This window comes from Dasypus novemcinctus, chromosome X (genome assembly GCF_030445035.2).
Source record: "Dasypus novemcinctus isolate mDasNov1 chromosome X, mDasNov1.1.hap2, whole genome shotgun sequence".
NCBI lineage: Eukaryota > Metazoa > Chordata > Mammalia > Cingulata > Dasypodidae > Dasypus > Dasypus novemcinctus.
Window position 1 is genome coordinate 129,150,805 of NC_080704.1, and position 23,886 is coordinate 129,174,690.

Sequence of the window (23,886 nt, forward strand, 5' to 3'; positions counted from 1 at the left end):
TTCAGCAGCTACCATGGCCATTTTCTCCACATCAATGTTACATTTACTTCCATTACTGATCACAATAGTTCATGAACAGAATATCAGTAGGTCCACTCTAGTCCATACTCTATTCCTCCATCCTGTGGACCCTGGAATGGTTATGTCCACTCCTCATCTATATCGAGAGGGGGCTTAGATTCCTCATGGATGAGGGATGCATTTCTCCTGTTTGCAGCTGTAGGCACTCTTAGCTCCCTGGTGTGGTGGTTGACCTTCTTCACCTCCCTGTTAGCTGGCTGGGGTAAGTCCAATAAACCAGAGGATAGGAGTTACAAGTCTGTTGAGGCTCAGGGCCTGGCTATCACAGTCCAGAGATTCAGGTCCCCTGAGTATACACTAAACCCCAGCACCAACCACAGGTATGGTAAAAGTAACAGGAGAGGCTCCCACATTGTATTTAATTGTTCAATATGGGATAGTTCCTCTTTCTTTCTTTGTTTTTCATGACATGCTACTTTTGAAGAGAAATGGCCAGTTATTTTGTAGAATCTCTCAATCTGGGCTTGTCTGTTTTCTCACGATTAAATTCATGTTATGCATTTGGGGGAAGAAAACCACAGAAGTGAGGCCTTACCATTTACAATACACTACCTCAGGAGGTATCTGGTGTTAACTTGGAACATTTGATTAAGGGGTGTGTGCCAGGTTTTTCTACTACAAAGTTACTACTTTTCCTTTTGTAATTAATTAATAAGTATCTTGTGGGGAGAGAGTTCAAGATTATGTAAACCTTCTGTTTCTTGTCATACTTTGCCCACTTTTTTGCCCTCCATTAGTGATTCTTACCTAACGCAATTATTACTGTGATATTTGTGAAGTGCTGATTTTCTATTTCTACCATTCCTTCTACACTTCTTAATTGGAATTTTACTGCCAGGAGGAACTTTTCCTTTTTGGCCCTGTATTGGTCAGCTAAAGGGGTTCTGATGCAAAGTACCAGAACTCTGTTGGCTTTTTTTTCTTTTTACCATTTAAAAAAATTTTTATTGAAGTATATCACTCATACATAAACATACATAAAAAATAAGTATATATTAATAGTTGTGAACTTACAAAACAAACATATGTGACACCACACAGGGCTCTCGCATCTCATCCTACCACTAATACCTTGTATTGTTGTTAAACATTTTTAACTTAATGATTAAAGAGCATTGTCAAAATATTACTACTAACCAAAGTATTCTTCCCCAAACCAACTCTACTATTATTATTATCTTTATATCATTTACATATGAACATACATAAACAATTAAGTGTATAGTAAAAGTTGTGAACTTACTAAGCAAACATGTATAACATCATACAGGTGTCCTGTACATCAACCCTCCACCAATACCTTGCATTGTCATGAGATGTTTGTTAAAAATTATGAAAGAATATTGTCAAAATCTTACTAATAATTATAGTCCTTATCTTACATTTGGTGTATTTTCCCCCCAACTCACCCTATTATTATTTTTAAAATATATATTTATGACAGAAGTTGTAAATTTTTAAAACAATCATGCACATGTGCAGAATTCCCAAACAACACTCCTCTATCAATACACCACACTGTAATGGAACATTTGTTACAGAGAAGATAATATCGTCTAATTGTTACCATGTCCATAGTATACATTTGGCTCACATTTTCCATGCTACCCCATTATCAACACAGTACATCTTTGGCATAGATGCAAGAATATTATATTATTACTGCTAACCACAGTCCATAGATCACTCCAGTTGTATTTTTCCCATGCTTCTCCACATTCCCATAACTCTACAATAGTGATATATATTTGCTTGAGCTAACGGACACTTGCATCTGTACAATCAACCACAATTTTCATCCACCTCTTGTTTTACCGTGCTATTCAGTTCCTAGATTATTCTCTAGCATTCTGTCCTTTGGCATTTACATACCTAGACTACCACTTTCACCCACATCCCCATTTATAAACTAGCGGTTACTCACTGTGTATTACCATCCACTCTATACATTTCCACAATTTTACAGTAAAGCTAAGTAAAATTTCTACATACATTAAACATCAGTAGTTCATGTAAGTCCTCCTTTTTTTACTGTCTTTTTTAAAGATAAATAGATCACACAAAATGTTACATTAAAAAACATAAAAGGTTCCCATATACCCCACTACCCACCTCCACCCCCACCCCCCCTCCTTCCGCATCAACATCCCCTTTCATCAGTAAGGCACATTCATTGCATTTGGTGAATACACCCTGGAGCACTGCCATACCACCTGGACCATAGTTTACATTGTAGTTCACACTCTCCCCCAGTCCATCCAGTGGGTTATGGCAGGATATAAAATGTCCTGCATCTATCCCTGCAATATCATTCATGACAACTCCCAGTCCTGAAAATGCCCCATATCACATCTCTTCCTCCTTCTCCCTGCCCTCAGCAAATCCCGTAGCCACTGTCTCCACATCAGAGTCGCAACACCTACTCTCTGGTTCATTGGACTTACCCAGGTCAACTGATGAGGAGGTGAGAAAGGGCAACCACCACACCAGGAACCAAGAACATCAACAACTGCAAGCAGGAGAATCACATCCATCAGCCATGTGGGATCAAAGCCCCCTCTCAATTTAGAGGTAGAGTGGACATCTCCATCCCAGGGTCCACAGGATGAAGGAATATAATGTGGATCAGAGTGGACTTGCTGGTTTTCTATTATAGAACTTGAGTGACTATAGTAATGGAAGAAATTTTATCAGTCCTCCTCTTATCTCTTTTAAGAATCCACTACCTACCACCAGGGCTTGAAGATATTTCCTACAATTCCTTCTAGAAGTTTTATGGTTCTTGTTTTTATTTTAGGTTTTTGATCCATTTTGAGTTAATTTTTAGATAAGGTGTGAGATAGGGGTCCTTTTTCCTTCTTTTGGCTGTGGCTATCCAGTTCTCCCAGCACCATTTGTTGAATGGACTGTTTGCTCCAGCTGGGTGGTTTTAAAACAGGTTATTCAAAAATCACTTGACCATACATGTGAGGGTCTGTTTCTGAACCATCAGTTTGGTCCCATTGGTCTATGTGTCTGTATTTATGCCAGTCCCATGCTGTTTTTACCACTATAGCTAGGCAATATGATTTAAAGTCTGGAGATGAGAGTTCGTTATTCCTTTTTAATGTTTCTGGCTATTCAGGACCCAATACACTTCCAAATAAATTTGATAATCATGTTTTCAATTTTTAAAAATGCTAGTGTAATTTTTATCGGGATTGTAATGAATCTCTATATCAATTTGAGTAGAACTGACATCTTTTTTTTCTTCTTTATTTTCTTTTAAATGTTACATTCAAAAAAATGTGAGGTCCCCATATACCCAATCACCCTCTCTACCCCACTCCTCCCACATCAACAACTTCTTCCATCATCGTGGCACATTCACACCTGGTGAATACATTTTGGAGCACTGCTGCACCACATGGACAGTGGTCTACATTGTAGTCTACACTCTCCCCCATTCCACCCATTGGGCCATGGCAGGACACACAATGTCCAGCATCTGTCCCTGCAGCACCACCCAGGATAACTCCAAATCCCAAAAATGCGCCCACATCATATCCCTTCTCCCCTCTCCCTACCATCAGCAGCTACCATGGCCACTTTCTCTACATCAATATTACAATTTCTTCCCTTACTAATCACAACAGTTCCCCAACAGAATACCAGTAAGTCCACTCTAATCTATACTCTATTCCTCAATCCTGTGGACCCCGGGATAGTTAAGTTCCGTCCCCCTCTACATCAAGAGGGGGCTTCGATTCCACATGGATGATGATTGCAATTCTCCTGCTTGCAGTTGTAGGCACTCTTGGCTCCCTGATGTGGTGGTTGATCTTCTTCACCTCTCTGTTAGCTGACCAGAGTAGTCCAATAAACCAGAGGGTAGGAGTTGCAAGTCTGCTGAGGCTCAGGGCCTGGCTGTCACATGGACATTCCAGAGATTCAGGTCTCCTGAGTATACACCAACCACAGGTCTGGTAAAAATAACAGAAGAGGCATGTGTAGAGAGGTCATATCTGAGTCCAACTCCATCACACTCAGGAACACAAATTCCAAAGTAGGGCCAGCTGACATGGCCCTGAACTCCAGCGCCATCTGCCATGCCATGACCATAGAACCTGTGGGTCTCTGTAGGCCTCAGGAGAACCAATACCTGGGTTTCTATCTACTTCGGCCATCTCTGGTACCCTGCTGAGGCATGCATAAGCATTACCCCTCTGATGACCACCCAAATTTTTTTTGGAGACTCATAGCCATATAAACTCATTTGACCTTTCCATTTTCCCCTTTTATCCAAGGTCAAAAGCAGTTTTTAACACCTGATATTACATGTAGGCTGAGATACTCTGCTTGTCTGAGCTGACCCTTTTATTCAAGGACTTTTTCTAGTTACATCGTCAGCTGATGCTTGGTAGTAATCCCTTGGCACCAGGGAGGCTCATCCCCAGGAGTCATGCCCCATGCGGGGGGAAGGTAATGCATTTCCATGCTGAGTTTGGCTTAGAGAGTGGCCACATTTGAGCAACATGGTGGCTCTCAGGAGGTAACTCTTAGTCACCCTGCAGCTCTAGGCCTGGTTCATATTTCAGGCACACAGGCTCCTAAACACAGTCATCAGTATCAAGGGCTCATTGTTGGACCATCCATCTTTATTGGTCTTTGCCATTGCACTTGGAGGATTGTTGCTGTTCCATTGGGGAATGTGATAGAGCTCCCCTGGCTAGGAACTCAGCACTCCCTCTGTTGTCATTTTTAACTGAAACCACTACAAAAATATCCAAACATTTTTACGTACCATGTATACATACCCTGGAGAACTCCCACCCAACCATGTGTCCCCCATCAATAACACCCCATACCAGTGTTCCTTCCCTGCCACAGTTGAACTTATCTGTAGTCCAAAACTTCTTTAAGAAGGAAACCTAATATATTGCCAAGTTCCATTAATAGTAAAATGGAATATAGTGATGGGTTTAAAGGTTAGATATAGAATACATACTAATTTAGAAAAATTAAATAAAGGAAAAATAAACTGGGGTATCAAAAAATGAAAAATATTATAAAGTTTTGTTTTTGATGTTTTGCCTTTCATCACTGCTATAGGTGTTGCCCTGTATGTACAGTGGCAAGGCAATTTCCTCCATTTCTTCCTCAGTGTCTATATTCTTTCTTTTTTTTTCTAATTATTATGGTTGTCTTCATATGAGTTTTAGATCACAGTAATTCACATATACAATATATGGTACTCTCACATATCCAACATCAAACCCTTTGTCCTTTCCCCAGCAACGATCTTTTTACATGTTCATATTATATTTGCTGCAGCTGATGTACACATATTGAAACAACAGCCTTCAAACACAGTTCCATTTGTGTTTACATTATGGTTTATATTTTCGACTACACAATTTTCTAAATTTTTGGTTATCTTATGTTTTACATTAAGGTTTGCATTTTAGTCTATAGACTTTCATACATTTTTGGTGTAATTTAACACATCCTTTTTTTTTTTTTTAGAATATATGTATATTTATTTTTTTTAATTTTTTTTATTGACTTTGTAATAATATTACATTAAAAATATATATGTGAGGTCCCATTCATCCCCACCCCCCCACCCCACCTCTCCCCCCCCCCCCCCCAGCAACACTCCCTCCCATCATCATGACACATCCATTGGATTTGGTAAGTACATCTTTGGGCACCTCTGCACCTCATAGTCAATGGTCCACATCATGGCCCATACTCTCCCCCATTCCATCCAGTGGGCCCTGTGAGGATATACAATGTCCGGTGATTGCCTCTGAAGCACCATCCAGGGCAGCTCCATGTCCCAAAGACGCCTCCACCTCTCATCTCTTCCTGCCTTTCCCCATACCCATCAGCCACCATGTCCACTTTTCCCAATCCAATGCCACCTCTTCTATGTGGACATTGGATTGAATTTAACACATCCTATATCCATCATTGCATGACCTTGTGGAACACTTCTATTGCCCCACAGTTACACCAATTCCATCTATTCAACACCTCTTTCCCCCTTGCCTCAGGGCCAACTATGACAATCAATCTTCATTACTTGAAGGACCATATTCAGAGATACTTGCAACAATGTTGAGGGTTTGACATACTTGACTGCCCTATCCCATTGGGAGCTACCAATCTCTTGAGAGATACAATTTCCTCTGTTTGAGAACATCAGTCCTCCCCAGGATGTGGATATAACTTCACTCTCATTGTATGGGTCTCCACCCAATGATATAATCTACTATGATAAAATGAGCACTCACATACTCTCTGGAAGCTTGCCCTGTGTCAGTTGCCCCCCCCTTAAGCATCTTAAACAGGTAACCTTCCATATTATATTTTCTAAAGAGTTTTCTCTACATTATGATTTCAACCACATACCTGACAATCTCCTATGTTCAAATGTTCCCCCTTACTCTCCCCCCAATTTCTTGGGCCATCTGACCCATTCTCCAATCCCTAGCCCCCCTCAAGCACACAAAGCCCCACCCAAAGGTATCCCTATACCCCCAACTTATCCCTTCACTGTACAAATACTTATCTCCAGCTTATCATAGATTTCACCCATGTAGGTGTCAGCTCACAACTTTCCTCTACCCCCCCCCCCCCCACTTTCTTTAAGTTCATTATCCAGTCTCTAGCTTTCTGAGACAGCTTGGTTTACTTATTTCATATCAGAGAGGTCATGTAGTATTGGCCTTCAAAAGGTTCTTAAGATTCATCCATGTTATCCCATATGTTTGTACTGTATTTGTTCTTACAGCTGAGTAGTATTCCATCATATGTATATACCACATTTTATTTATCCATTCATCTGTTGATGGGCATTTGGGTTGATTCAAACTTTAGGCAATAGTGAATAATGCTGCTATGAGCATTGGTGTGCATATATCAGTTTGTGTCCTTGCCTTCACTTCTACTGGGTATATACCCAGCAGTGGAATTGCTGGGTCATATGGCAAATCTATAGCTAGTTTTTTGAGAAACCGCCAAACTGCCCTCCAAAATGGCTGGATCCTTCTGCATTCCCACCAGTAGTGGATGAGTGTTCCCATTCCTCCACATCCTCACTACAATTGTAGTCTTCTGGTTTTTTGATAGCTGCCAGTCTTATGGGAGTAAGATGGTAGCTCATTGTTGTTTTGCATTTCCCTAATAGCTAGAGATTTTGAGCATTTTTTCATGTGCTTTTTAGCCATTTTTATATCTTCTCCGGACAGCTGTCTGTTCAAATCTTTTCCCCATTTTTTAAATGGGCTGTTTGTCTTTTTATTTTCAAGATACAGGAGTTCTTTACATATGCAGGATATAAGTCTCCTATCAGTTATATGGTTACCAAATATTTTCTCCCATTTGATAGGCTCTCTTTTCACTTTCTTGACAAACTCCTTTGAGGTGCAGAAGGCTTTAATTTTGAGGAAGTCCCATTTATCTATTTGTTCTTTTGCTCCTCGTGCTTTGGGTGTGAAGTTGATGAAGCCATTTCCTATTACAAGGTCCTGTAGATGCATCCCTACATTGCTTTCCAAGGTCTTTATGGTCTTGGCTCTTATATTTAGGTCTTTGATCCATCTTGAGTTGATTTTTGTATAAGGTGTGTGTTGGTAATCCTCTTTCATTCTTTTACATATGGATATCCAGTTCTCCAGGTACCATTTTTTGAAGAGGCCATTCTCTCCCAATTGAGAGGGTTTGGTGGCCTTGTCAAATACCATACGGCTGTATATATGAGGATCTAGATCAGAACTCTCAATTTGGTTCCATTGGTCAGTGTGTCTATCCTTGTGCCAATGCCATGCTGTTTTCACTACTGTACCATTGTAGTATGTTTTGAAGTCAAGTAGTGTGATTCCTTCAATTTCATTTTTCTTTTTCAATATGTTTTTGGCTATTCAGGGCCTCTTTCCTTTCCAAATAAATTTCATAATTAGTTTCTTTAGTTCATTATAGGATGCTGTGTGGATTTTTATTGGGATTTCATTGAATGTGTAGATCAGTTTTGGTAGGATAGATATCTTAATAATATTTAGTCTTCCTATCCATGAACAGGGAATATTCTTCCATTTATTTAGGTCTTCTTTGAGATCCTTGAAAAGTGTTGTGTAGTTTTCTGTGTATAAGTCTTTTACATCTTTAGTTAAATTTATTCATAGGCATTTGATTTTTTATTTACTATTGGAAATGACATTTGATTCCTGATTTCCTCCTCATATTGCTCAATGTTGGTGTATAGAAATGCTACTGATTTTTGCGCATTGATCTTGTAATCTGCGATTTTACCAAACTCATTTATAACTTCTAGAAGCTTTGTTGTAGACTACTTAGCGCTTTCTATGTATAGGATCATATCATTTGCAAACAGTGAAATTTTGACTTCTTCCTTTCCAATTTGGATGCCTTTTATGTCCAGTTCTTGCCTCACTGCTGGAGCAAGTACTTCTAAGACTATGTTAATTAGAAGGGGTGATAATGAACGTCCTTGTCTTGTTCCTGATCTTAGAGGGAAAGATTTTAGGATTTCACCATTGTAATTATGTTAGCTGTGGGGTTTTCATATATACTCTTTATCGTGTTCAGAAAGTTTCCTTCTATTCCTAACTTTTGCAGTGTTTTTATCAAGAAACGGTACTGTATTTTGTCAAATACTTTTTCTGCATCTATGGATATGATCGTGTGATTTTTTCCCCTTCAATCTGTTTATATCGTGTATTACATTAATTGATTTTCTCATGTTGAACCATCCTTGTATACCAGGAACGAATCCCACTTGGCCATGGTGTATATTTGTTTAATGTGTTGTTGAATATGATTAGCAAGTATTTTGTTAAGGATTTTCGTGTCTAGGTTCATTAGAGAGATTGGTCTGTAATTTTCCTTTCTTGTGGTGTCTTTGTTTGGCTTTGGTATTAGGGTAATGTTAACATCATAGAATGAGTTAGTTCCTTCTGTTTCAATTTTTTGGAAGAATTTCAGCAAGATTGGTGTTAGTTCTGTCAGGAATGTTTTGTAGAATTCACCTATGAAGCCATCTGCCCCAGGACTCTACTTAGTTGGGAGGTTTTTAATGACTGATTCTATCTCTTTACTTGTGATTGATTTGTTGAGATTGTCAATTTCCTCTTTTGTCAATGTAGGCTGCTTATGTGTTTCTAGGAATTTGTCCATTTCCTCTAAATTGTCCTTATTGTTAGAATTTAGTTTTACAAAGTATCCTCTTATGATAGTCTTCATTTCTGTGGGATCAGTGGTAATATCTCCTTTCTCATTTCTTATTTTATGTATTTGCATCTTCTCTCTTATTTTCTTTGTTAGCCCAGCTAAGGGTTTGTCAATTTTATTGATCTTCCCAAAGAACCAGCTCTTGGTTTTGTTTATTTTTGCAAGTGCTTTCTTATTTTCTATTTGATTTAGTTCTGCTCTGATCTTTGTTACTTCTTTCTTTCTTCCTCCTTTTGGGTTAGTTTGTTGTTTTTTTATTAATTCCTCCAAGTATGCAGGTAGTTCTTCAATTTTAGCCTTTCTTCTTTCTTTTAAAAAAGATTTATTTATTTATTTATTTCCCTCCCCCACCCTGGTTGTCTGTTCTCTGTGTCTATTTCCTGCATCTTCTTCTTTGTCCCCTTCTGTTGTTATCAGCGGCACGGGAATCTGTGTTTCTTTTTGTTGCGTCATCTTGTTGTGTCAGCTCTCTGTGTGTGCTGCATCATTCCTGGGCGGGCTACACTTTCTTTCGCACTGGACGACTCTCCTTACGGGGCGCACTCCTTGCGCGTGGGGCTCCCATACGCGGGGACACCCCTGCGTGGCACGGCACTCCTTGCGCGCATCAGCACTGCCCATGGGCCAGCTCCACGCGGGTCAAGGAGGCCCAGGGTTTGACCTGTGGACCTCCCATATGGTAGACAGATGCCCTATCCACTGGGCCAAGTCCACTTCCCAGCATTTACTCTTATTGGGTATCCCTTATATGTTACCCATTGTTTTTCTCTTGCTGTTGTGAGAATTCTCTCTTTGTCTTTGGCATTTGACATTCTGATTATTATGTATCTCAGAGTTGGTCTATTCAGATTTTTTTTGGATGGGAGTACCTTGTGCTTTTTGGACATGGATAACTGTGTCCTTCAATAGGGTTGGGAAATTTTCTACCATTATTTCTTCAGATATTCCTTCTTCCCCTTTTCCCTTCTCTTCTCCTTCTGGGACACCCATGACACGTATGTTTGCACATTTTTTGCTGTTATTTAGTTCCCTGAGACCTTGTTCAATTTTTTCCATTCTTTTCTAAATCTGTTCTTTTGTATGTTCACTTTCAGAAGCCATTTCTTCAAGTTCACCAATCCTTTCTTCTGCTTCCTCAAATCTGCTATTATATAATTCCAATATCTTTAAAAATTTCATTTACTGCAACTTTCATTCCCATAAGATCTGCTATTTTTCTATGCATGCTTTCAAATTCCTCTCTATGTTCATCCAATGTCTTCTTAATACCCTTAATCTCTTTAGCCATCTCATTGAACTTATTAAGGATATTTGTTTGAACATCTGTGATTAGTTGTCTCAACTCCTTTATGTCATCTGGAGGCTTATCTTGTTCCTTTAAGTGGGCCATATCTTCCTATTTCTTGGTGTAGATTGTAATTTTTTGGTGGTGTCTTGGCATCTGGCTTGCTAGAGCATTTATTCTGGTTGCAGTTTTTCTGTTTAGTTTAGGAATTCCTTCCCTTTCTCCCTTCCTGGTTGTGCAGCAGGAGCCAAGAATGTAGTTGGTGCTATAAGCTGTGGAGGCTCAAACTGCCCTCACTGCTTCAGGGACCAATGAAGCTTCTCCCAACTTTCTCCTTTGCCTGGGGTCGGGACAGAGTCACAGTTGTGTGGAATAATCCAAGTCATGCAGGCCTAGACTGTAGTTGCCCAGAGAGACAGATGAAGCTTCAAGCCCTTTCTCCCCTTCCTAGGGTGGGGATGGAGCCACAGGTATGAGCAGCAATCTATACAGTGTAGGTCTAAGATGACCGCAGTTGCCCCAGTAGACTTCTGGTTATTCAGTCTGTACCAACCAAAGGTACTTGCAGTTACCTGGATAGGCTGGTGCAGGGCCTGCCAGCCTCTTCCTTGCCAGAGGTGGGGCTGAAGCCTAGGCTAGGGCTGCAGGCCAATCTGGGTGAAAGAAACTGGTTCCTACTGTCAGTGTGATTTTTGGTCAGCTGGGCTTCCCCTCAGGCTGGGGGCAGAGTCAAAATGGTGACCACTGGCCTCTTTCCAATCTGTACAGGTTCAAACTTTAGCTGTTCTTAGGGTTATACTTTAGCCAGCCAAATTTACTAATCAGTAGCTGAATTCGGTGGCCAACTGTCTCTTCCTCCCCTGTTTTTGGGAAATGGAGCTTCCAATTTCAGCCACAGAATAGCTCCTGGGGTGGCCTGCACTGCCCGGTAGGATAATCAGCAGCCTCCATGGCTTGGCCGATAATTTCCCAAAGAGTCTAGTGTAGGTCCCCCCAGCTTCCTCCCTCCCAGAGGTGGGGCTGGGGCTTAGGCTAGAGTTGCAATCTGGTCTGGATAGAAAGAAGCCAGTCCCCACCAGCACTGTGGTTTTAAATCTGCCCTGCATCCCCTTGTGCCAGGCATGGAGTTAAGATGGAGGCTACACGGGACCGACAATGTGATAGCCAGGTCCTGAGCCTCAACAGACTCCAGCACCTACAATCTGATTTATTGGACTTACCACACTCAGCTAAGATGGAGTTGAAGAAGGACAATCACCACACCGTGGAGCCTAGAGTGATTACAACTGAAAATGGGAGGACTGCATCCAGCATCCATGTGGAATCTGAGCCTCCTCTTGACATAGAGGTGCAATGGACACAACCAATCCAATGTCCACATAGAAGAGGTGGCATGGAATTGGGAAAAGTGGACATGGTGGACGATGGGTATGGGGAAGGGCAGGAGGAGATGAGAGATGGAGGCGTCTTTGGGACATGGAGCTGCCCTGGATGGTGCCTCAGAGGTAATCACCGGACATTGTAAATCCTCATAGGGCCCACTGGATGGAATGGAGGAGAGTGGGGGCCATGATGTGGACCATTGTCTATAAGGTGCAGAGGTGCCCAAAGATGTACTTACCAAATCCAATGGATGTGTCACGATGATGGAAACGAGTGTTGTTGGGGGGGGAGAGGGGGGGTGGGGGGGTGGGGATGAATGGGACCTCACATATATATTTTTAATGTAACATTATTACAAAGTCAATAAAAAAAAAAAAAGAACATGTCTAAAAAAAAAATAAAATAAAAAATAAAAATAAAAAAAAAAGATGGAGGCTACAGACCTCTTTCTGACTTGGACAGGCTCAAACTTCAGCTGTTCTCAGGATTATTTTCTCATCAGTAGCTGAATTTTGTGCCCAATGGTCTCTTCCTCCCCCATTTTTGGAGAATGGAACTTTCAATTCCCACCACAGAACAGCTCCCAAGGTGACTTGTGCCTCCAGTGGAGGATGGGCACTGGCCTCCGAGGCGTGGAGCACTCTACTTATGAGTCTTCTCTGCAGATGGGCAGTCTCCTCCTTTCATTCCTTCAAGGATGTTGCAGAATGCTCTTCTGTTCTGGAGCCTCCAAACAGGTGCTTTAGCTGTGTCCAGACAGCTCTGGGTGTTTACAAACTGCCCTGTAGCAGAAGCTGACTCTAGGAGCTCCTTACTTTGCCACCACCTTGCTGGTTGTCCCCTCTGTTGGCTTTTATAAAGGGTATTTATTTGGGGTAGAAGCTTATAAATACAAGGCTGTAAAGAGTTCAACCCAAGGTACTTTCTCACCCTAAGTTGCCTTGTGTTGACGCAAGATGGCATACGATGTCTGTGAGGGTCCAACCTTCCTCTTTCTCTTAAGGCTCCATGGTCCCAGCTTCTTCTGATCTCAGCTATAGGCTGGCATATGGTTTGACTCTCTTCTGGGGCTTGTTTCTCCCTGGGCTCAACTGCCTTGTTCTCTTCACAAGGTCTGCTGTAAACTATCAGGTGAATGGCTCACTGCTCTTCCCAGGGCCTCTGTGGTGTCCCTGGAGTTGTCTCTCTTCCTCTGTGTATCTTCTCTATGTATCTACTTCTGTTTTCTTGATTGAGTGTCCATTTATATAGCCCACCAAGGGGGTGGGAACTCAACCCTGCATGCCCTAATGATGTGGTCCAATCAAAGCCCTAATCTTAACATAATTTAATCAAAGCATCTCAGCTGAATCTAATACAATCAAAGGGTATCACTCTCAGAGAAACAGACCAGTTTATAAATATAATCTCTCTTTTTGGAATTCAGAAATAATCTCAAACTGCCACACCCACTTATATATTAAATCAGTTATTTATTTATATCAGCATGGGCTTGTCAACAGAATGTAGCCATGCTTTTAATTTTCACCAATCTGATAGGGGAAATATGATATCAATGTTGTTCTAATTGTATGTGAAGCTAGAACAACTTTTCATGGTCAAGGGTCATTTATAGGTAGGTAAATGATTACATAGATTTGGTAGATAGATCATAGATAGAGATAAATGTTAGATGATGATGATGATGATGATGATGATGTATGGAGGGGGAGGGGGAGAAAGAAGAGATAGAATTGTCTGTTCATGTATTTTCCCAAATTTTGGTTGGGTTTTTGGTCCCTTCTCCCTCAACTTTAAGAATTCTTTATATATTGGTCATTTTAGGCCTTTATCTGTAATGCATGCTGCAAATACTTGCTTCCAGTTTGTCTTTTTTTTTTTCACTTTGATTATGATGGGGTTTCTTTGCCATGCATTTTTAAATGTTAAATTTATCATTTTAAAATTGTCTCCACCTTTTGCATCATAGTTAAAGAGCCTTTCCTTACAATAAGGTTAAAGAAGAATTCATTCACATTTTCTTTTAATGTTTGTATGGTTTCATATTTTATATTTAGATCCTTGATCCACTTGGAGTTTATTCCTGTGAGTAGTGTGAAAGTTGGATCTAATTTTATATTTTTCTAGAGAGCTGTTCAATAGTCCCAGTGCCATTTATTAATTAGTCCATCTTGGAGTGGATGTGGCTCAAGCATTTGAGCTTCCACCTCCCACTTGGGAGGTCCAAGGTTCAGTTCCCAGTGCCTCCTGAAAAAACAAAAACAAAAACAAAAAACAACAAGCAAAAGAAATGAAAAAACCAACTCGGGGAAGCTGATGTGTCTCAGTGGTTGAGCGCCAGCTTCCTATATATGAGGTCATGGGTTCAATCCCTTCCCCCAGTACCTCAAAAAAAAAAAATAGTCCATCTTTGCCCAGGTAACATATATTTTTTTCTTTTAAAAATTCCAGTGATGAATAAAAATTTAAAGAAGAAAACATAAATCACTGAAAAATCTCACAACCCAGAGATAACAACTAATTGCACTTTGATGACCACCCTTTCCCATACTTCCCTATGCATGAAGACACACATACATGCACATACACACACAATTTTAAAAGAATGAGATCTTATACATGCTTTCTATCATGGAAACCTTTATTCACACTTTTTTGTCTCAATCCCTAAACATAATTAACAGCTTGGTGTGTGGCTTTCAGCACTTTTGTCTTCTTCAATTATTCATATACAAACCTATTCATATATACATAGGCTGTTTATGTCATTTTTTTAAAATTAGAGACGTTGTAGGTCTACAGGAAAATCATGCAGAAAGTACAAAGTTACCATAAACCCGCCCGATTATTAACATTTTGCTTTGGGGTGGTATCTTGGTTACAAATAATGAGACTGTATTATAATTGTACTGTACTATATAATTGTACTGTTAAATATAGTACATAGTTTACATAAAGGTTCACTGTGTTGTACAGTCCTATGGTTTTAAAAAATTTTTTATTCTAGCAACATACATATAACCTAAAATTCCACTCTTTAACCACATTCAGGTGTTAATTATATCCACAATGTTGTGCTGCCATCACCACCATCCATTACCAAAACTTTTCCATCACTCCAAACAGAAATTCTGTACCAATTAAGCATAATTTCCCCATTCCTTATCCTCACCCCATCTCCTGGTAACCTATATTCCAGATTCTGACTCTATGCGTTTGCTTACTCTAATTATTTCATATAAGGGAGATCCTAAGATATTTTCCTTTTGTGTCCAGCTTATTTCACTCAATATGATGTCTTCAAGGCTCATGGATATTGTTACATGTATTAGAACTTTGTTCCTTTTCACATATGAATATTATTCCATTGTCATTTGTTTTTGTTTCTTTTTTTAAAAAGGGATCATATTATATATACTTCCCAGCATTGTAACTTTCCCATTTAACAATACTTCAAGGAATCCCTCTATATCTATGTCTTGAGGAATCCCTCTTCCTTTTTAATGGCTAATATTCAGTGATACAGATATACCAAATTTCTATGCCATTAAATATTGATGGGCATTAATTTTATTTCCAATTTTTCAGCGCTACAAACTGAGATGCTAAAATCCTTGCATAGATATCCTTATATATTAGTGCTCCTGTTTCTGTGGTACTTTTCACTTTATAGTCTTATCTACTCTTTGAATTTTTACCATGAGCAACTATCAATTATATTTTTAAAAACTTATCAATAGGGAAGTGGATGTGGCTCAAGTGATAGAGATTCCACCTACCATATGGGAGGACCTAGGTTCAATCCCTGCGTCCTCCTGGTGAAATAATAGAAGAGAAAGTGTGCCTACAGCAAGCCAGTGCCTGCATGAGTGCCTGCATGGTAAGCCAGTGCCCTGTGCAAGTGAGTCACGCAGCAAGGTGATGATGCATCAAAAGAGAGGCAAGGGGAGAGTCAAGGTGAAGCACAGTAGAAACCTGTAATGCGGAGGCACAGGTAACAAGGAACCTCTCTCCCCATCAGAGGTCTCCAGGATCAAATCCCGGTGAATCCTTGAAGAGAGAATATGAGAAGACAACAGCAAAAACCGCAGAGCAGGAGGAGGGAAGAGGGGAAAACAAATAAATAAATCTTTTTTTAAATAAGAACAAGGCCTAGAGCAACTTTGTGCCTGGGAATTTCCTTCTGTCAGCCTTCATGTTACTCAAATGTGGCCAGTCTCGAAGCCAAACTCAGCATGTAAATGCAATGCCTTCCCCCCAGCGCGGGACATGACACCCGGGGATGAGCCTCCCTGGCAACGAGGGACCACTATCAACTACCAACTGATGATGCAACTGGAAAATGACCTTATACGGAAGGTTCAATGCGGATCAGCAGAATATCCATGTCTACATAAAATACCATGACTTTAAAATGCTGTTTGACCTAAAGTAAGGGGGAAATGGAAAGGAGAAATGAGTTTATATGGCTACGAGTTTCTAAAAAAGAGTCTGGAGGCTGGCAGAAGGTTTGCCCTCATGCACAACTGAGCAGAGTCAGAGAGACAGATAAAGCAGATACAACCCCCAGATATTGGTTCCTTTGAGGGCTAAAGAGACCCATGGGAGTTATGGTCATGGCCGATGGGGTTAACTACCAGGGCAGATGGCCCCTCTTTGGAAATGGTGTTTATGTGTGATGAATCTGGACTCAGATGGGATCTCCCTTCATAAGACTTTCATGCTAATGTGCTGGAGGTGCAGTTAATGTTGGGGTTTAAGATATATTTAGGGGATTTGAATCTCTGGACTGACAATGTGATAGCCAGGTCCTGAGCCTCAACAGACTCCAGCACCTACAATCTGATCTATTGGACTTACCACACTCAGCTAAGATGGAGTTGAAGAAGGACAACCACCACACCATGGAGCCTAGAGTGATTACAACTGAAAATGGGAGGATTGCATCCAGCATCCAGGTGGAATCTGAGCCTCCTCTTGACATAGAGGTGCAATGGACACAACCAATCCAATGTCCACATAGAAGAGGTGGCATTGGATTGGGAAAAGTGGACATAATGGACAAAGGGTATGGGGAAAGGCAGGAAGAGATGAGAGGTGGAGGCGTCTTCGGGACATGGAGCTGCCCTGGATGGTGCTTCAGAGGTAATCACCGGACATTGTAAATCCTCACAGGGCCCACTTGATGGAATAGAGGAGAGTATGGGCCATGATGTGAACCAATGTATATGAGGTGCAGAGGTGCCCAAAGATGTACTTACCAAATCCAATGGATGTGTCATGATGATGGGAACGAGTGTTGTTGGGGGGGGGGGAGAGGGGGGGTGGGGGGGGGTTGAATGGGACCTCACATATATATTTTTAATGTAATATTATTACAAAGTCAATAAAAAATAAAAAAATTTAAAAAAAATCTTTTTTTAAAAAGCCTATTAATATCTAGAGCTTGGAAATCGTTATCAGACAGTTCTGAATTCAACTCCTCCAAGATTCAGACGCTGCTGCTAAGAGTGTGAAGTAATGCATCCACTTTGAAAACTGTTTGGCATAATTTACTGCACTTGAGCATACACATTCTTTATGACCTAGCAATTTTACTCTTAAGCATATATTCAACAAAAATGTGTGCACATGTGATGTGCATGAAGACATGTCCAAGAATGCTCATATCACCTCTATTTGTAATAGCTCCACGCCGAGAATATTACAAGTGTCTGAAAACAGAAAAGACAAATCATCATATATTTCTACAATACTATAGGGAAGTTCTAAAAAATGTATGGTTTTATTGTTGTTGTTGTTGCTGTTGTTGTTTTAGGTACTGGGGGCTGGAGATTGAACCCAGGACCTCATATGTGAGAAGCTGGCGCTCAACTGTTTGAGTCACATCCTCTCCCAAAAATGTGGTTTTTGTGAAACCAGCCCCACAATCAAAATAATGAGCATATTTAAAACCCCACAAGTTATCTCCTACCCCTTTGTAATCTATCCCTCTCACTTCTCTGCTTTCTGTCACTAGAGATTAGCTTGCATTTCCCAAAAGTTTACATAAATGGAATTATACTGTATGTACCCTTTCTGTCTAGCTTCTTTCACCCAGCATATTACTTTAATATTCATTTATATTGCTGAGTGTAGTATTCCTTTTTATACATACAGCATAATTTTATTATCCATTCACCTATTAGTAGATATTTGAGTTGTTGTTTCTAGCTTTTTGGCTATTAGGAGTAAAACATCTCTGAACATTCATGTACAAGACTTTGTGTGGACATATGCATTCATTTCTCTTGGATGAATACCTAAGAGTGTAATAGTTGGGTCGTAGGGTAGGCATATATTTAACTTTTTAAGAGATCACCAAGGGAAACGGACTTGGCCCAGTGGTTAGGGCGTCCGCCTACCACATGGGAGGTCTGTGGTTCAAACCCCGGGCCTCCTTGACCCTTGGAGCTGACCCATGCGCAGTGCTCATGCGCGCAAGGAGTGCCCTGCCACACAGGGGTGTCCCCCACGAAGGGGAGCCCCAAGCGCAAGGAGAGCCGCCCAGCGGGAAAGAAAGTGCAGCCTGCCCAGGAATGGCACCGCCCACACTTCCCGTGCCGCTGACGACAACAGAAGCGGACAAAGAAACAAGACGCAGCAAATAGACACAGAGAACAGACAACTGGGGGAGGGGGGGGAACTAAATAAATAAATAAATCTTTAAAAAAAAAAAAAAAGAGACCACCAAAATGTTTTCCAAATTTTACATTCCCACTAGCAGCATGGGAGAGTTACAATTGTTCCACAACCTTGCCAACACTTAGTATGGTCAATTAAGTTACATGGAAATGGTTTGATCCTTTTAGGGCTTGGTCCTCATCAGTGCTTAGAACTAATTATTTCCCACTCCTGAGGCAAGACCTTCCTGAGTACTCTTCTCAATGCCTCAGGACTTGTGAGTTTTTCCAGTCAGCCTGGTGGCAAGTCAGTATGCCTGGCCCTGTGTGAGCGCAAGACCCAGTTCCCTCTAATCATATCAAATGTTTCTTTCCTCAGCCTCAGGTTTTTTTCTCACACATATGTGCTGATCAGTTTATAGTCTGAAGACTCCAAATGCTCTCTCTGTGTAACTCTTTTATCTCTGATATTCTGTCCTATGAACTCTACCTGCTTTGGTCTCCTTAGACTCTCAGTTCTATCCCCTCAATTTAGGGGGCCCACCAGGTTCCATCTCAGTTCCCTCCCAGTGTCCCAATCTGAAAATTTCTCAAGGAAATAGGTGGGGGTGATTTTAGGGCTCAACTCATTTGTTTCCTTTCTCTCTGACTTGCAGGCCTTTGTTGCCTAATGTCCAGTGTCTTAAAAGCTATTGTTGTGTGTATATTGTCTGTTATTATTTGTTTCATACAGGATGGTAAATCTAGACACTGTTACTTCACCTTGGCCAGAAGCATAAGTCTCCAATTATTTTTCATTCAGTGGCTAAGTGGTTTGCTTTGGTTCATGGAGAGACCAGAATTGGAACCAAGGTCTCCTGGCCTCTAATTCGAAGTTGAGACTGGGCTGTTTCTTGTCTATCCAGCTTCAGGGGCAACTTAGCAGCCAAAGGTTAATTAACTAGCCATAGACAAAATAAATGGGTGTGACTATAGAGGGTCAAAGGTTCAGACCAGCCTGCCCCACCCAGCCCCAGTCAATTAGGAAATATTTGCTGCAAACCTGTGTGTAATACCTCCTATGACACATTGTTAGGGACCAAGAAGCAGGTGCCACTATCTCTGGCAACAAGGGGCTCAAGTCCAGTTGCACATGAAATATTTCCATCTTTATACCATTGAATATTAACTCATTCAACTGTGCAGCTGAGTCAGGAGGGGTCACTGTGTGTGGGCTTTTCTCGGGAAAGGCTTCACAGAAGAGGGATGCCTAGGATTCAAAAGGTGGGCAGCATCCTCTAACTGGATAGGGCAGTAAAGGCAGGACATTGGCTCCACGTGGCCCCTGTTAAAATGTGCTCCTGATCTCAGAGGGTCCTTGGCTATAAGAAAAAGCTGATCCTTAGTGTTGGGGAAGGAAGGACGGGGCAGAACTAGGGGCTGATGGAAGTCCTTTGGCAAGGAGGGTGCCTGCGGGTAGCCATGTGCCTACTGCATGCTTATGACCAGGGCTGCCTCTACTCTTCTTTAGCAAAACAAAATCCTCCCAAGGAGATGGCTTTTATAGGAAAGCATGAGAGTCCTGCTTTCTTGGCCTCCTTCCCATCTCTGTCCATCTATTTTTTGCTTTGCAACTTTCAACAGAACCATCACTATTTGCTTTAGAGGAGATAGTATGTTACAAACAAAACAGAACAAAAATCACAAGTGTCTTTCCAGGTAATGAGAATCTGGGCCGTCTACCTGAAACTGCAGAACAAACACTCCAGACTCGTCATTCATCAGGCGTGTGTTGAGCACCTAGTTGGTGCCTGGAGTTGTGCTGTGGGCTGGGGACTCGCAGGTGTACAGGATGCATGGCTTATCTTACTTCACAGTCTGGAGGGGAGACAGAGAATTGCATGAAGATGACACAAGCCATCGAACGCCAAAAGAGGGATGAACAAGCTGCTATGGGAGCCCGGGGGAGAGGAGGATTATCCAGGCAGAGGGAAGAAGGTAGGTGGGTTGGTGTCAAAAAGAGACAGGTCCTCTGGACCACTAGGAGTTTGACAGTGAAGGGGAGGACAGTGAGAGAGGTAGGGGTGTACACACACACTTGTCCAGGGATGAAATGATTGGAGTGTGGAGCATAGAGGAAGGGCCTGGAAAGCATATTGGGGCCATGAGTACCCCACTAAGGAGTTGGTCTTTAAATGTTCTATCTCCCAAAACATACAAACACACACACACACTCCTCTTTCCACCACCATCCCCTTCCCCACTTCCCTGGCTCCGTGTCCTTCTGTCCTCCCACCTCCTATCCAAACTGATCAACTTTTTTCATGAAATTATGCATTTATTCACATGCCAAATGTTTTAGTTTGCTAGGCCACTGAAAGCAGATACCATAAAATGGGTTGACTTTAACAATAGGAATTTTTATTTTACAAGCTTACAGTTTCGAAGCTGTGAGAATGTCAAAATCAAAGCATCATTAAGATAATGCTTTCTCCTGGAAGAACAGCTGCCAGCCATCCTTAGGTCCCTGCCACATGACAAGGCACATGGCAGCATCTGTTGGTCTCTTCCTTCTCTTCCAGGTTTCCTTGCTTTCAGCTCCTTTCTTCCATGGCTCTCTCTCTCCATATCCATCATATTTATAAAGGTCCGCAATAAGAGGATTAAGACCCACACTGGGCCCCCACTTAACTGAAGTAACCTCATCAAAAGGTCCTACTTACAATAGGTTTATACTCACAGGATTGATTAGCTTTAAGAATGTGATTTCTGGAGTACATGCAGTTACAAACCAACACATCGAATTTGTTGGTTTCCTTCCATGTACCAATGCCACGTCCCTTGGAACACTCATGTGTACCTGCTGCCTGTTTGACACACAAAACCCAAAGATGTTAGAACTGCACATAGTCTCCATCCTATTTCTACACACAAACACCCCCGCCCCACCAATCCTTTGTCATTCTGAGAGGTTTGGCCAAATCCTCTGGAAGCCAGACCCTCAAAGGTAAATATAGTGTTGGTGTTTAACATATTTGCCAAGATTATGGATCACACTCAATAACACATTTCTCACTGATTTTTTTTGCTTTAAAAAATACAATTATTTCCATTAAAAATATGTTATTTATATTAACATGCAATGGGTTTGATGTTTTTAAATTAATTAAGAAATATTTTATATTTCTGTTTTCATTTCTAATACAATAAATATTACTAGATATAATCCACATAAGCAAAATTTCTTTGGGTTCCTCAGTAATATTTATGAGAGTAAAGGGGTCTTGATGCCAAAAAAACGTTTGAAAACTGCTGCTATACAGCAATGAAAATGACAAGGATGGCTACTCACACAAATAAATCTCATAAACAGGGTAGAGCAAGAGAAGGCAGACACAAAAGCATGCATACTATATGACTTCATTTGTATAAGGTAAAAAAAATAGAAAAAAGCTAATGCATGATGTCAGATATCATGATGGTGGTTACTTTGGGAGATGGGGGCTTAATGATGTAGGAGGAAGGCATAGGAGTTTCTGGGTTGCTGGCAATGTCTTGTTCCCTGACCTGAATGCTCACTGCATGAGTGTGTTCGCCTTGTGATTATTTATTGGTATTTCATGCCCTTTTCTGTATGTGTGCTCTGCTTTTATTTTTAAAAAGTAAAAAATAATAATACCACGGCACCCAGAATCTTAGCTTTGCCATTTTCTAGTCATAAGTTGGAAAAGTTACTTAACCTCTCTTCCTTTAAGAAACATTTATTGAGAACTCAGTGTCAGGCACATTAGGGATGATAGCAGCACATAATACATAGTACCAGCTTTGTCTAGTGCAGGTCAGGCAAGACAATCATCAAAACCATTGTCTCAGGAGTGCAGAGTCTTAAAAAAAAAGGAAAAGTACAGAGTGCTACCAACTGTGTAACAGGGGTCTTAACCAAGTCCAGCTAGTCCTGCATGAAGCAGTGACCCTTAGCTCAGCTTTGGAAGTTGAGTAGAAGTAGGACAGTAAAGGAATGATGAGGACAGCTATTGGACATCTCTACTTGTCTGTCAAATAGGCATCTCGAACTTAACATGGTCAAAGCTGAACTCTTGATTTCCACCCCACTCCCCCAACATGTGACCAACATGCTCCATCTGCAGTCTTCACCATTTCAGTAATGGTGACTTCATCCTTCTGATTCCTCAGGTCCAAAACTTGGAATCATTCTTAATGCCTCTCTTTCCATCACACCCATACCCAGTGCCAGGTTTACTTGCAGCTAATGAAGCTTTACCTCCAGGAACCCTCACATTCTAAGACTATGTCCAAGACCCTGAAAAGGTCCTGAGCAATGTGTTCACATGGTCACATATTTTTGTAAAGTTGGCAAAGGTAATATATTAGGTTTCTCTAGGGAAACAGTACCAACAGGAGATATCTGTAAATATTATGAGATTTTATAAAATTGTCTCATGTGACTGTAGGGATAAATGAGTTTAAACTCTATTGGGCAGGCTGCAAGCTGGGAACTCCAATGAAGGTTTTCAATGAATTCTCCAGGAGAAGCTTGCTGACTGACATAGAGATAGAAATCTTCTCTCTGACTGAAATGACTTCTCCTTTTAATGCCTTCAACTGATTGGATGACTCATCTCTCATTGCCGAAGGCAATATCTTCAGTTGATTGTAGATGTACCCAGCTATAGATGCAATCAATTTACTGATTACTTAAGTGCATGGAATGTCATTAGGCTAGTGCTTGCTTGACCACACAGCTGGGCACCATTACCTAGCCAAGTTGACACATGAGCTTAATCATCACAGGTAAGATATTTTAATGGCTATCAATTAAGACCACTAAGTCTTTCCACTCTAACTTACCTTCCATCACATTTTCCCTTGTGGTGGGTGGTAATGAAGAGACCATGGACATTTTGGGGATCCAGCTAAGATGAAGTTGAGTTGGGGATACATGGTTTTGGTGAGATATATTTACATGGTTTGCAGTCACTTCCTTGCATACTGCCTGATGTCCCAGTGAAGCAATGGCTTCCTGGAACACTCATTACACACAGCCCACTGCACTGACTCACCTGGTGATGTGAGAGAATAGTGGAGGACAAGAAGTAATACTGTGATATAAATCTGTCCTGTAGTACCTGGCAATGGAAGTATATAGGTAGTATGGCCACAAATGGTGTGAAATGTACACGACCAGAGGCTAATCTGTGGAAAAGTCTTCCAACATTTACAATTGTACGCAGAAAGTTTGGT